The sequence below is a fragment of the Oncorhynchus mykiss genome, chromosome 25, assembly GCF_013265735.2.
Source record: "Oncorhynchus mykiss isolate Arlee chromosome 25, USDA_OmykA_1.1, whole genome shotgun sequence".
Classification (NCBI taxonomy): domain Eukaryota; kingdom Metazoa; phylum Chordata; class Actinopteri; order Salmoniformes; family Salmonidae; genus Oncorhynchus; species Oncorhynchus mykiss.
The window spans coordinates 3384294-3400249 of record NC_048589.1 but is presented as its reverse complement, the minus strand read 5'-3'; the positions used below and the strand labels follow the sequence as shown (position 1 = coordinate 3400249).

The 15956-nt window shown below is 40.2% G+C and overlaps 1 long non-coding RNA gene across 4 annotated transcripts in view; it reads right to left on the bottom strand.

The window, feature by feature from the left end:
• The window catches only part of LOC110505239, a 189422-nt gene extending 174065 nt beyond the window's left edge, over nt 1-15357 (bottom strand). For all 4 annotated transcript variants that reach the window (XR_005039564.1, XR_005039565.1, XR_005039566.1 and 1 more), the window contains exon 1: nt 14806-15357. This is a non-coding gene — a long non-coding RNA (uncharacterized LOC110505239). The remainder of the gene's footprint in view (nt 1-14805) is intronic.
• Nucleotides 15358-15956: the final 599 nt, after the last annotated feature.

Below are 15956 nucleotides of genomic sequence, written 5' to 3'. Positions count from 1 at the left end.
AATATCAAACCACTTGCATTAGGTGTGCTGTTTAGAACAGTGTTTCTCCAGAATTGCATTTTGGCAAAAGTTTGAAAATGACGTTTTATTAGCTGCTTCAGTACGGGAGTTGCATGTTCAATAATAGGCTATAGCCTTTTGACTGTAAGACAATAGTCTTTCTATTGTTGCATGATTCCATTAAGCTCTTAATGAACAAAATGTTGTTCCTTGTGTGCATGAATAGTATTTTCTGTTGGTCACTTATTTTCTGTTTACCATTTGTTGACCAGTTAATGAGGGTCGGTTAGTCTGCAGCAAAATTAACTAAAATTTGCATCCGTAACCCCAAGGACCAAAAAAAGAGATACGAACAGCCTGTTAGAAACAGCTGGGAATGGAAACAGTGTCCAGAAGACAAGGTAAGGGTACCATATGGCAATTCATCCTGGCAGTCCTCTTCCTCCTGTCCCACATGTATTTCCCTCCAGCTCTGTCATGTATACAGGACGTCTGAGACACTCACGTAAGCTGCTGATATCAGATACCAAAGCCTTGTGAGAAGTCTAGCGCCTAAGGGTTGCTGGCTAACTATAACACTCTCACACACACAAACACACACACATCCACACCCAGGGACGCGCACGCACGTACACACGCACACACCCACACACCAGAACCATTGTAGAACGCCCCTTATCTCTCAAATTAGGTCCACTTTTATCTATGCACCAAATGAGCCCATCCTTGAAAAGTGGGCTAATATGCCTCAAACCACATAACAGAGCCCAAGTTTCATTCATCTTCTTTCAATTTTGTTTGCCACAAAAGAGCATTAATACAGGTAATTCTGTCCATTCTACCTTGAAGTACGCCCTCCGATGAACAATCAAGCAGGCAAAGCATCAGTACAGGACCAAGATTGAATCCTAATACACCAGCTCTGATGCTCATTGAACGTGGCAGAGTTTACAAACTATCACGGATTACGAAGGGAAACTCAGCCGCTAGTTGTTCAGTGACGCGAGCCTACCAGAAGTGCTAAATACCTTCTATGCTCGCTTCGAGGAAAGCAACACTGAACCATGCATTAGAGCACCAGCAGTTCCAGATGACTGTGTGATCATGAGCTCCGTAGATGTGAGTAAGACCTTTAAACAGGTTAACATTAAAAAGGTTGCATACCGCCCCAACAGATCCACAGATGACGTAATCTCTATTGCACTTCACACTGCCCCTTCCTACCTGTACAAAAGGAACACCTTCATGAGAATGCTGTTCATAATGCTGCTCAGCATTCAACACCATAGTGCCCTCCAAGCTCATCACTAACCCTGGGTTTTAACACCTCCCTCTGCAACTGGATCCTGGACTTCCTGACGGGCCAACCAGAGGTGTTCAGGGTAGGCAAGAACACATCTGCCATGTTGACCCTCAACACGGGGGTACTCCCTGTTAACCCACGACTGTGTGGCTGCTCACAACTCCAACTCCATCATTAAGTGTGCCAACGACTTGACGGTGGTAGGCCTGATCACAGACTACGATAAGACAGAGACATGGCAGTGTGGTGGAAGGACCACCATCAACAAATGAGCTAATCGTGAACTACAGGAAACAGAGATTCGAGCGCTTCTAGTTCCTTGGTGTCCACATCACTAAAGGACATATCATGGTCCAAACACACCAACATAGTTGTGAAGAGAGCATGACAATGCCTCTTCCACCTCGGGAGGAAACTGGGGACGAGCTGCTCTCATTACCTTTTCACTTTTACCCCTAGCTACATGAATACTGAACAAAAATAAAAATACAATATGTAAAGTGATGGTCCCATGTTTCATGTGCTGAAATTAAAGATCCCTAAAATGTTTCATATGCACAAAAAGCTTATTTCTATCAAATGTTGTGCATACATTTCTTTTCATCCTTGGTAGTGAGCATTTCTCCTTTGCCAAGATAATCCATTCACCTGACAGGTGTGGCATATCACGAAGCTGATTAAACAGCATGATCATTACACAGGTCCACCTTGTGCTAGGGAAAATAAAAGACCACTCTAAAATGTGCAGTTTATTCACACAACACAATGCCACAGATGTCGCAACGTTTGAGGGAACGTGCAATTGGCATGCTGACTGGAGGAATGTCCAACAGAGTTGTTGCCAGAGAATTTAATGTCCCTTTCTCTACCTAAGCCGGCTCTAATGTCGTTTTAGAGAATTAGGCAGTACGTCCAACCGGCCTCACAAACTCAGACCATATGTAACCACGCCAGCCCAAGACCTCCACATCCGGCTTCTTCACCTGCGGGATCGTCTGAGACCAGACACCTGGAGAGCTGATGAAACTGTGGGTTTGCACAACTGAAGAATTTCCCACAAACTGTCAAAAACATCTCAGGGAAGCTCATCTGCATGCTCATCCTCCTCAGCAGGGTCTTGTCCTGACTGCAGTTTGGCATCGTAACCGGGATTCATCTGTGAAAACTTCAGTGGGCAAATGTTCACCTTTGATGGCCACTGGCACACTGGAGAAGTGTGCTCTACACGGATGAATCCCGGTTTCAACTGTACCGGGCAAATGGCAAACTGAGGTCAACGTTGTGAACAGAGTGCCCCATGGTAGAGTTAGGGTTATGGTATGGGCAGGCATAAGCTACGAACAATAAACACAATTACATTGTATCGATTAGAGATACCTTGACGAAATCCTGAGGCTCATTTTGTGACATTGATCCACCACCATCCACTCATGTTTCAGCATGATAATGCATGGCCCCGTGTCGCAAGGATCTGTACACAATTCCTAGAAGCTGAAAATGTCCCAGTTCTTCCGTGGTCTGCATACTGAGCATGTTTGGGATGTTCTGGCTAGACGTGTACGACAGCGTGTTTCATGTTCCCACCAATATCCAGCAACTTCTCAACGTCATTGTAGATGAGTGGTCAACATTCCACAGGCCAAAATCAACAGCCTGAAATCTCTATGCGAAGGAGATGTGTCGCGCTGCATGAGGCTAATGGTGGTCACACTAGATACTGACTGGTTTTCTGATCCACGCCCTTACCTTTTTTTAAGGTATCTGTTGACTAACAGATGATGCATATCTGTATTCCCAGTCCTGTGAAATCCATAGTTTAGGGCTTAATGTATTCATTTCAGTTGACCGATTTCCTTATGCTAACTGTAACTTTTTAAAATATTTTAAATTGTTGCATGTTGCGTTTCTATTTTTGTTCAGTGTACATATTACCTCAACTATTTCGTACCCCTGCACATTGACTCGGTACCAATACTCCTTTTATATAGCCTCGTTATTTTAAAGTGTTACTAGTTCCTTTTTGCGTGTGCAAATGTATTACATTTTTTTCTCTTTTTTCTGCATTGTTGGGTAAGGGCTCATAAATAACCATTTTAAGGTCAAGTCTACACCTGTTGTATTCAGCGGATGAAAAATGTTTTGGGGTTGTACCATGAATTTACTGTCGAGCAGCATTTTGCTAAAGACTCTTTCTACTAGAACACATATATTGTCATGCATCTTGATTATAAGACCTTACTAAAACTATTACTATAGCTTTAAAATAAGCCTTGGATTACAAAGTATTATAACGACATTATAATATACTGCTGGTCAGCCCTACATGCAGTAGGCCTAATCCATATTCTGAGGTGTTAATATGAGTACTAATAATAGGCTTATTGAATCATACGGCGTCATATAGGGGACAATACTAACCTTTAGTTAGTTGGGAGTCAGGAGGACAGAACAGATGGTGTCAGTGTAGTGAGATATGGATAAATCCACTATGGTCAGACTGACATACTGGTCTGTTCTATCACTGGCATGGCACTGCCTAGACTGCTACATACTAACGTGTGTGTGCTTCCCCTCTCCCTACATATGGGTCTCTCTGTCACCTGTACCTACATATTCTCAGGTGATTTGTAAATTAGATATGAAGGCCCTCTCTCCTCCTACCTCGCTCTCTCTCGCTCTCTCCTCTAGCTTCTCTCTCTTTCCTCCACCCACTCTCGCTCTCTCTCCTCCACCCTATCCCTCCCCTCTCTCTCTCTAACCTCTATCACCTTTCTCCCTCTCTCTTCCACCCTCTCTCCTCTACCCTCTCGCACTCTCTTGCTCGCAATCTCTCCTCCACCCTCTATCTATTTTTATTTAACCTTTATTTAACTAGGCAAGTCAGTTAAGAAAAAAATATTATTTACAATGACGGCCTACCCCGGCCAAACCCGGACGAAGCTGGGCAAATTATGCACCGCCCTATGGGACGCCCAATCACGGCAGGATGTGATACAGCCTGGATCTATCACTCACACACACACACAAACACACAATGCCAGCAGCCTGTCTCAAAACCAGAGAGGTCATGATCCAGTGTGAAAACATTGTCACTCTTCCAGTTATCACCTTCATTGCTAAAGAGGTGCACCGGGGCCCTAAGGTTAGTGTTGAAAACAGGCTTGCTCCAGAGAGCTAAAATGGAGAGCTCCTTGTATCGTCACCGAGCGATAACATTCAGGCTCCACTGGGGATGTTTTCCTCTGTGAAGAACAATCTAAAGAGGGTCGGTAGCTTATCTAGTTGAGTCCATGTGCAACCGGAAAATAATCTCACTCCAAAAGAAGAAGGAATGAGTCACTTTCGGTGGTTTTCAAAGTCTAAGCACTAAAAATACTGTCTGGCTGAACGTTTTCACGCCATAGAGAGAAGTCACATTTGTTATTCATGGGGGTTTATGTTAAGACAGCGAAGAGTCACCAAAAAGGTCAATTGACGCCACACTTGGAAGGCTCTACATTTATTTTTTGGTGATGGGAACTGCCCAAGGGTTCTCACGGTTTCAGATGAGAAACATGAAATGAGATATACTGCCTGTCTTACTGTGACAAAGCTATTGGGGCTCTGTGGACGCCAGTGGAAGTGGTGAACAGTTTTCTACAGTCTAGCATGGGCCTCAGCAGCACATTGCTTGTACCATGCTGGGAAGCTGAAAATGATCAATTTCTTTATAATAAGTAAGTTTTGCACAGTCTAAAATAGACCAAAATTGGAGGGACCTTGTGGAGGCTTTGTGCCACTTGCTGAGATAAGGCCCTGTTGACATCATATGGCGTTGGTTAAAGGGAGAAACTGACATTGCTACATACATTTTTGCACTTTGAAATTCATTATGTATAGCCATTGAATCTTGAAGAATATAACTTATAAATGCAACATGAGCTTAGTTCAACTGTCAAAGTTATCTCAGACACAGGAAGACACTGTAGCCTTGGGGCTCATCTTGAACTAGCAGAGCGAGAACCATAAGGCTACCAAGCTTGCTTGGATGAAAAGCGTGCCAGAGTAAACTGCCTGCTACTCAGTCCCAGTTGCTAATATATGCATATTATTAGTAGCTAATTATAAAACTGTTTGAATGATGTCTGTGAGTATAACAGAACTCATATGGCAGGTGAAAACCTGAGAAAAATCCACCAGTAAGTGGGAAATCTGAGGTTTGTAGTTTTTCAACTCTTGGCCTATCGAATACACAGTGTCTATGGGGTCATCTTGCACTTCCTAAGGCTTCCATTAGATGTCAACAGTCTTTATAACCTTGTTTGATGCTTCTACTGTGAGGGAGGGGGAATGAGGGCTCTTTGAGTCAGTGGTCTGGCAGAGTGCCACGAGCTGGTGCATTTCTGAAGACAAAGGAATTCTCCGGTTGGAACATTATTGAAGATTTATGTAAAAAAATCCTAAAGATTGATTCTATACATCGTTTGACATGTTACTACGGAGTGTAACGGAACTTTTTGACTTTTCGTCTGCTCCTAGTGATCACGCGTCATGAATTTGAATTACTGGGCTGAACGTGCGAACAAAAAGAAGGTATTTGGACATAAAGATGAACTTTATCGAACAAATCAAACATTTATTGTGGAACTGGGATTCCTGGGACAGCATTCTGATGAAGATCATCAAAGGTAAGTGAATATTTATAATGATTTGTTATCTGAGCACCGTACTCAGATTATTGCATAGTTTGCTTTTTCCGCACAAAAATATTGAAATCTGACTCAGCGGTTGCATTAAGGAGAAGTATATCTTTCATTCTGTGAATAACACTTGTTATTTCTTTTATTAATGTTTAATATGAGTATTTTTGTAAATTAATATGGCTCTCTGCAAAATCACTGGATGTTTTGGAAGCAAAACATTACTGAATGTAACGCACCAATGTAAACTGACATTTTTGGATATAAATATGAACTTTATCGAACAAAACATACATGTATTGTGTAACATGATGTCCTATGAGTGTCATCTGATGAAGATCATCAAAGGTTAGTGATTCATTTTAGCTCTATTTCTGCTTTTTGTGACTCCTCTCTTTGGCTGGAAAAATGGCTGTGTGTGTTTTTGTGACTAAGCTCTGACCGAACATAATCATATGTTGTGCTTTCGCTGTAAAGCCTTTTTGAAATCGGACACGATGGGTAGATTAACAAGAAGTTAATCTTTCATTTGGTGTATTGCACTTGTTAATGTATGAAAGTTACATAATTCAAAAAAATATTTTTGAATTTCGCTCGCTGCCTTTTCAGCGGAATGTTGCCGAGGGGTGCCGCTAGCGAAACCCCTAGCCATAAGAAGTTTTAAAGTCTCCGGCCACTAGGAGCGCCACCTCTGGGTGAGAGGTTTCCTGTTTGCTTATTTCCTTATACAGCTGACTGAGTGCGGCCTAGTGCCAGCATCTGTCTGTGGTGGTAAAAAAAAACAGCCACGAAAAGTATAGCTGAAATGTCTCTAGGCAAGTAGAGTGGCCTGCAATTCGTCACAATATACTCTACTTCAGGCGAGCAAAATCTAGAGACTTCCTTAGATTTTGTGCACAAGCTGTCGTTTACAAATATGCACAGACCACAGGGGATGTCGGCCCTGTGGGGTGTTTGGAGAATGTCTTGTGTGCCCTCCTTGTTCTAGAAAAAATATTTATCTAATCCGAGGTGAGTGATTGCTGTCCTGATATCCAGAAGCTCTTTTTTGCCATACGATACAGTTGCAGAAACATTATGTACAAAATACGTTACAAATAACACCCCGTGTTATTTTTTTAAATACATCCACAGGCACTCCTCCAATTGACTCAAACGATGTCAGAAGCTTCTAAAGCCATGACATAATTTTCTGGAATTTTCCCAGCTTTTTAAAGGCACAGTCAACTTAGTGTATGTAAACTTCTGACCCACTGGAATTGTGATACAGTGAATTATAAGTGAAGTAATCTGTCTGTAAACAATTGTTGGAAAAATTACTTGTCATGTACAAAGTAGATGTCCTAACCGACTTGTCAAAACTATAGTTAAGCAATAGTTTGCCAGTCGCATAACCACTGAATTCTAATTTCAAAACTGTGACAAGAGTAGCGTAGTCGTTAACAGGAGCGATATGACAATAGCCTGTGAAAGTGAAGGGCGCCAATTTCAAAACATCGAAAAACTCATAATTAAAATTCCTCAAACATACATATATCTGATACCATTTTAAAGCTAATCTTGTTGTTAATCCCGCCACAGTGTCCGATTTCAAATATGCTTTACAGCAAAAGCACCACAAACGATGAGGTTAGGTCACCACATAGCCATTTAGTCATTTCAGTCACAAAAAACACAAATAGAGATAAAATGAATCACTAACCTTTTGATCATCTTCATTAGATGACACTCATAGGACTTTATGTTACACAATACATGTATGTTTTGTTTGATAAAGTTCATATTTATCAAAATATGAGTTTACATTGGCGCGTTACATTCACTAGTTCCAAAAACATCCAGTGATTTTGCATAGCCACACCATTCAACAGAAATACTCATCATAAATGAAGATAATAATACTTGTATTATTATCTTCATTTATGATGAGTATTTCTGTTGAATGATATACACATGGAATTATAGATATACCTCTCCTTTAATGCAACCGCTGATTTCAAAAAACTTTACGGAAAAAGAAACCCATGCAATAATCTGAGACGGCGCTCAGAAGTAAACGTCACAATAGCCGCAATGATGGCGTCAACATAAACAAGAAATGACATGATAAATATTCCCTTACCTTTAATGATCTACATCAAAGCACTCCAGGAATCCCAGGTCCACAATAAATGTTTGTTTTGTTCGATAATGTCCGTTATTTATGTCCAAATACCTTCTTTTGTTAGCGTGTTTGGTATACATAACCAAACGCTCATTCTGGTCAGCGTTACATCAGACAAAAACTTTGAAACGTTATATTACAGGTCGAAGAAACATTTCAAACTAAGTACAGAATCAATCATTAGGATGTTTTTAACATATAGCTTCAATAACGTTCCAACCGGAGTATTCCTTTGTGTCTTCATGAGCAATGGAACGCAAGTGGGTACCATAAGGAATAAGCGTGATCAGAAAATGGCTGACTGCCAGACACCTGATAGATTCTGCTCTCATTCACTCCCACAACACCGTAGAAGTCTCATTCATTCATTTCTATGGATGGTTGACATCTAGTGAAACCCCTAGGCAATGCAACATCATTAATATGTCAAGGGGATTTCATTGGGGACTCTGGTGAATACATACAAAGCTCAGATTTCTCACTTCCTGTTTTGATTACTCCTCAGGATTTTGCCTGCCATATGAGTTCTGTTATACTCACAGACATCATTCAAACAGTTTTAGAAACTTTAGAGTGTTTTCTATCCAATGCTAATAATATGCATATATTCGCAACTGAAACTGAGGAGCAGGCCGTTTACTTTGGGCAACTTATTCATCCAAGCTACTCAATACTGCCCCACAGCCATAAGAAGTTAAGCACGTGTTGCTGTTGTAGACGACTGAACCTCGTCACGTGTCTTTTCTACATTCACTTCAACAGTTAAACCCTGTCAGAACCCATAGCGTTTGAGTAGCCATCCAATGCAGACTTTTTTGACGAGTTTGTTAAGGCGTTCCACGCCAAGCGTGCGGAGAGGGTTGGATTAATCCTGTGGGGAAATTGGGGCTGAAAGGCCAAGAGGAGAAGCAAAGCTTTGGCTTTGTTGGCGAAGAGGCACCATATTACTCAGTGCCGAATGGCCAAGACGAGAAGACTGAGGGACACATGATGGAGGCAGTCTGAAACTTCTATCGTCTTCACTCCTTCGAGTACCGGGTTCCGGTTGCTTGGTTGGATAGTCACGCTGTAGTGCATGACCATTCTGGAATTCCACCAGATTGTACCTAATTGTACCTATTGCAGAGTCCACTTGAGTACTTAAAGTATGGATTTTGGACACATGTTGCTCTTAATCCTTTTGGTCTCAAACTTATCTGTCATGGTTTGCAGATAGAGGTCTTGAGTACAAAACAAGAGATTCAGTGATGAGATTTCCTCTGCTTGCTTAGAAATCAATATTTCCATCCTCATCACCTGAGTTCTCTCATCAATCATTTGGTCAACGACTTCAATGAGTTCTGCTGATTTGTCATCCAACTTAGTAATTGTGTTCATTAACTGATCATCTTCGGTCTGTGGCATTTAGAGTAGAACAGTGTTACTTTGAGTAACCTTCAACACAACTGCATGCATGTTATCAAATTGAGTGCTCCTGTTTGTAGATTGTCAGATTTATCTAGCTTGGCGTGGATATCATCATATTTAGTTTTGGCTAAATCGAGTTGTTCCTGTAGAAGACAATTTTGTTGAAGAGTTTGTGCTCGTTCATCGTCAAGTTTTTGCAATTACATTTAATTGTTCAGTTTTCAAACGCAGTTCCATAGCTAGCAGAATTGTTCCTTTTTCTGCTTTTTTCATTCGTATCTTGGTTCTCTCCAACTGTCCCTTTATGTCTAAGGTCCTTTGCTGTTGTTTTGGGATTGATTTGCACTTTTCGCACCAAAGTACGTTCATCTCTAGGAGACAAAACGCTTCTGTTTCCTAGAGGAATTTTCCAAGATATTTAAAGGCACAGTCAACTTACTGTATGTCAACTATTGACCCACTGGAATTGTGATACAGTGAATTATAAGTGAAATATTCTGTCTGTAAACAATTGTTGGAAAAACTACTTGTGTCATGCACACAGTAGATGTCCTTACCGACTTGCCATAACTCTAGTTTGTTAACAAGAAATTTGTGGAGTGGTTGAAAAACAAGTTTTAATGACTCCAACCTAAGTGTATGTAAACTTCCTACTTCAACTGTAGGTCTACATGCATTGTGAACTGCACTCCAAACTGACATGGGCTGTCTGTCCCCGCCATGAGAGATGATGATTGATATTGCATAGAGCAGAGAAGACCGTAGAGAAGCCAGATTTAGACATTGCATATCATTTAACAGTTCCATTTCAGGTCATGCTGTTGATATAAATCAGTTATTATAATTTTCTGGTTTCTCGCAGTGATTTATCCTGGGAAAGGGGAGTGGTTTTGGGTGGGGAAAATCGGTAAATCTCAGTAACCGGGTTCCTGTTTAATCCTAGTTAGAACAGGCCCTTGAGGTGCACCTCAACTTGTGTTATCATCAGGAATATTATAGACTGCCTGAGGAAGACACCTGTCAAAACACGTTGCGTGCACCATTAGTAATTGTATTCTATTGTTGTTTGTTTCTGTGCCTGGTTTATTTTTTAAAGTGTATCATATTATGCAACATATCATGTGAGACAAAAACTTCAATGTTATTTGGAAGGATTCCCCACCCCCTATGTTTTCCTATTCCCAACCTCCTCATGCCCTCTTAGGATCTATTGATGCTACTCTACCTATCCTTCATTCACCACCATCAGGGACCACTTGTCATTATGTCATAACCAAAACAAACACACATAACAGGACTTGTATCTTTGAGGGTGTATACACAGGATATGCAAATGACCACGGTTGAAAGTGGCCTGTCATATCCATCTTTAATCATCTTAAATTGTTCTCTAATATAATTCCCCTTCTTTCTCTCTTTGTTTGTTTGTCTGTCTCTTTCCCTCTCTCTGTATCCCTATAACTCTCTTTCTTTCTTTCTCTTCATAATTTCCCATGCACAAAAACAACTTTCCGTTGTTGCCTCCTGCATAGATCCAAGATATCCCTGGAGTAGCATTGGCCTACATTTCAGCACAACCCAGCATCCATGTGATGTGTCCACTGATTGTGTTTGCTTGTCATACCAGACCTATATCTCTTTCAATGATTGGCAGTGTGCACATTCAGCATTAACCCCTTGAGGGCCATTTCCTGTACAGATGTCAGCGCTTGGCAGACACCATGTATTGGGAATGAATCACCTGGTTTGTAACGCAAAGTGGATATATGTAGTTTTGTCCATATCAGGGTCAACAACAGTGCACATGGGCAATAGTCAATCCCCATTGTGCAGTAGTTAAATATACCATGGTAAAAATGCAGGTTTGTTTGTCGAGTGTCATTTTGAGAATGTGTGTGCTCAGAATTAGAAACAAATCCCTCCCCTTCACATGTTGTAAGATTTTTCTCTCTCTCTCGTGTGTGTGTGTGTGTGTGTGTGTGAGAGAGAGAAAAGAGAGAGAGAGAGAAAATGTGACAGCAACAAATACTTTTTTTATGGAAGAATGCCACATGCAGCTAAACAATGGGGCAGTTTGATCAAATCTCTTGGTTTGTTTTTTGAAAAGCCTTCACAATACATAAAATAGCAAGTGTCTTTGCTGTGTAGTGACACCCCACTGGGCACAGACATCAATTTATTGTCTATTCCACGTTGGTTCAACATTTTTTAATTTAATTGTACTGTATGTCCGGTGGGGCGCCTTAGTATATTCACCATGTATTCATTGTGGGCTTGAGAGCCCAATGTCTTTGTTCATTCTATGCCACACCAAGCACTTGAAATATTAACTCTGCTTTATGTTGGAATAAGAATGTTATATCTGTTCAATCTAATCCCTATTTTGTGGGATTGACTAGAGAAAGAAAAAAACCCTGATAAAATGTAGGTCTAACCCCTCCTTCAGAGTTTTCAGACATTACAATTATATTTGTGTGCAAGTGCTGTTTGGATCATGCATGTAGCCTGACATGTAATTACAATCAAAAAAGGAGCATGAAGTTTAAGCAGATGTCATGAGTCTACACTGCTGCTACTGTTTATTATCTATCCTGTTGCCTAGTCACTTTACCCATACCTATATGTGACTCGTTTCAGGAAACTAGAGCTATGTTCGAATACTCATACTGACCGCACTAACCGTACTATTTGTGGCGTAAATTATATATAGTATATAGTATGCTTATTGGTCAAAGTAAGGATATAGTTAGTATGCCAAAAGTTCCCAGGTGTCGTACTACATTCGCTAAAATACGAAGCATACAAGCAGTGGACACTATTTCTGTGCTTTTAGGGCCCATAATGCAATTCTTCAGAAAATGGGTGTGGCTTTACATCGTTTTCAGATTTGAAGCCAATGGCGGAAAATATGCAACCAAAGTCCAACAAAAGTGGATACAAGTTAATTGTTTTAACTAATTATGACAAATGTTAAGAAAATGTTGATGAATGTAATAAAGTAATGACTTTTCAAATAAGTTACCTTACACGTTATGTTGGCTGACAATTTGTTAGGTATGCTATAAGCTATCCTTACGAACCACATAGCATATCATTACAGCAGTATGTACAGGTATGTTAGTTAGCTACCTAATGTTAGCTGGCTACAAATAAACGAAACCGGACAGTATATTATCTAAATGCTATCTAACTAACTACCCAACGTTTACTGACTTGATTATTTCAGTTATTCTTAGCTTGGCTAAGTGGTGAAGTTGCTGTGCGTTCTCAATGGACATTTGGGTGCTTTCGTAAATTCGCTCTGGCTAGCTACTCCGATTTCAGAGCACACTCGTCTGAGTGTACCAGAGCGCAGAATAACTGACAAATTTACAAACGCTCAACAGCATTGAATATGGCAGGTGTCAGTAATGTTGGCAAAAAAGTGTAATTTAATTGTTGCCAGCAGCACAGTTACAGTCACTAACGCGCTGGATAACATAAAACAGCCTAACCAGCTCTGCTAGGGTGAGTAAAATGGTCAGAGTGAGCTGTTCTCGCATTTGTGTCTGGAAGTAGCTAGCCTACACCTCAACCAGAGTGTCCAGTGTGCACTCTGAATGCACCAGAAGCGAAACACTCTGAATTTACAAAAAGACAATCTGACAACCCTCTGAGTTTAGGAATGCCCAGAGCGCACTCTGAGCGCACTCTTGCACTACAGATTGAATTTAAAAACACAACCGTAGTGTAAACCAGCCTTTAGTCTTGAAAGCTTTGGTTGTTTAGTACATGGCCTCACATGTTAATCCTTAAAGAGATGGTGGGGGTGGGGCTTAAGAGAACGATGCTGAATGGGTGTAGACAAAGACGAAATCTCCAGTAGGTGTACCAAAATATTCAAGGGGCATTTTCTCAAAAGTGAGGTTACAATTTTATCAACATTCAAAGCATAATTACTTTCCCATTGTTCCTCAACTTTTATCCAATGTAAAAAACAATTTAAAATGTTGCTACATAAGACAAATGGAGCTGGTCGGTCACATATTTACATACCTACCTAATTTGCATCTTACTCCTCGGTACTTGTACCCCATGTATTTAGCCAAGTTATTGTTACTCATTGTGTATTTAGTCTTCATTATATTTTTTAATACTATTTTTCAATGTTCCTCTCTGCATTGTTGGGAAGTAACCATTTCACTGTTAATCTACACCAGTGGTTTACAAAGCTAATTCGTATAGCACAGACACACGCACACACTTTCTCTCCCTCTTCCGGTCTCCCCAAAAAACACATGCACAACGTTTTTTCATCAGTGTCATTAAAGATGGCTATAATTCTTGTGATGTCAAGTTCCTTATAGTGGAGTCATACTTTCAAATTTCACAAAGGCTACAATAATAGGCTAGAGAGACATGTTTAAAAATCCCACACATTAGTTATTGGGCGTGCACATACTTAACCCCCTTGAAAAGCAACACACACCAGTCCCTACCCAAACACGGATGAAAGCAAGCACACACTTCGCCACAAAATATATGTAGGCTACATATGATGTAGGATCGACGTGAGACAAATTAGAAGCCCGAATTTCAATTTGTGCAAAATCTTCACATTATAAACACACATAGGCCACTTTATGTTCGCATGCTTTCGCATATAGTCTATGGCTGCCTTCTGTGGTAGAATTAACCCCTCAAACCATCCAACACACTGCAGAACTTGGAAAATGATATAGGTTCCAAATCTCGAAACAATTTTCACTGACCGTGGCTTGAGTTACATTTTGGTAAACCTGTGTAGTGAAATCACATCGCTATATATTTCTGTTTTGCTCAATAAGGCGATGCAAAAATGTTGCAGTTTGCTGTATTTCTACATGTCGTCAAATAAATAGCCTACTCTGAGACGATTCGATTTTTAACCTATAAAGTGCATCTTCCAACTATCTGAAGCTTGTATAGCTGTGTGATTGTTGAAGCTAAAATGCAATATAAAAATACACTTGTTGTGAACCTTATACAATAAATCCCACACACAATATCACTCAAGTGGGTTTATCTATGTAGCCTATGTTAATTGTTTTCCATCCAGCATCATCAACTGAGGCTGTAAAACCCATAAAATACATATTTACTAGTAAACCATATTCAAGAGCCTTTCAGTTGTCGGTCTTTCTTTTTATAGTGCCCTTATATCTGTTTAACAATATTTAAGAGAATGATCATCTCCGACAATGATATAATATATTAAAAGGCGCAACCCTTACCTTTACAGCCAGATACGTATCCATAGTGTGCTATCAAATGTTATATTCTCATCGTCGTTATTTACACATACATATGTGTTTCCAGGGCATCATGTCTTATTCCAATAGACAAACTGCAAAACGAACTAAAAAGCTGCATCCTTCCCTTTCACGACTCCTCGGGAAAAATGTAACACCGATAAACACAAGAGGCGACAACAGCTTCACAGCATACTTGTATAGTTCCCCTCAAATGTGTTAGAAAAATGCCTTAGTTGGAGCTCTGCATGCACATCTTACTGTTGGTTTTGCAAGTGCTACAGCGGCACTATAGTTTCCGCGTGTATTTCCCTACCTAATTCGTGCGTTCTCTATAACAACATTGCATGTTTGTAGTTGTTGTTTAATTAAAGGAATCGTTTAGAGCTAGACACATCCAAGTAGGCAACGAATGAAATGAAGAAACACAATAAACCAAAGTGTTGATTCAGCCTAAAATTAGAGCATATTCAATTGTTATTTTTCTCAGGAAAAAATGACATGTCCAAGCGCGGAAAGTCCCCGAGACCAAGCACAATGGTTTACGCACAGAAAAGGCAGAAGGGGAGAAGGGAATAGTTGCATGGCAAGAACATAGCTACACATGTACATGAGTAAAGACACTTTGCCATTAGGAAGATTAAGTAGTGTGGTGTGTTGTAATTTGCTGCTAAGGATTAAGGTTGATGTTTTAACAAAGTGTATTTAGTGTGTGTAAAATGCTTGCTCAAGCAGTTACAGTGGCTATTGGAGAGATTGCCTGCCATCTGATGGTGCAATATTTTGCCTTTGTTTATTACCAAACAACATTACCAAGAACGATTTGAATCGCAAATAATTATAACTGTAGGAGTGCCACACCATGCAAAAAAAGTATACAGTAGACAACAGTATGCTTCTATTGTATGCTTTTTGCAGGTGTGGCACTCATTCATATGGTGTATTTTCAACATATATAACATGACCAATGCATCATTATCAAATGCAATATCAAATAACTATTCCATACGAGGCTAGTTTTAGTAGGACAAGATATAGAATAAAAATGTGCAAAATTCCTGAATGTTTTAAACTATTCTTTAAGTGCATTGTAACACAAGTGTAATGCATTGCTACATGGTATTACTCTGGCT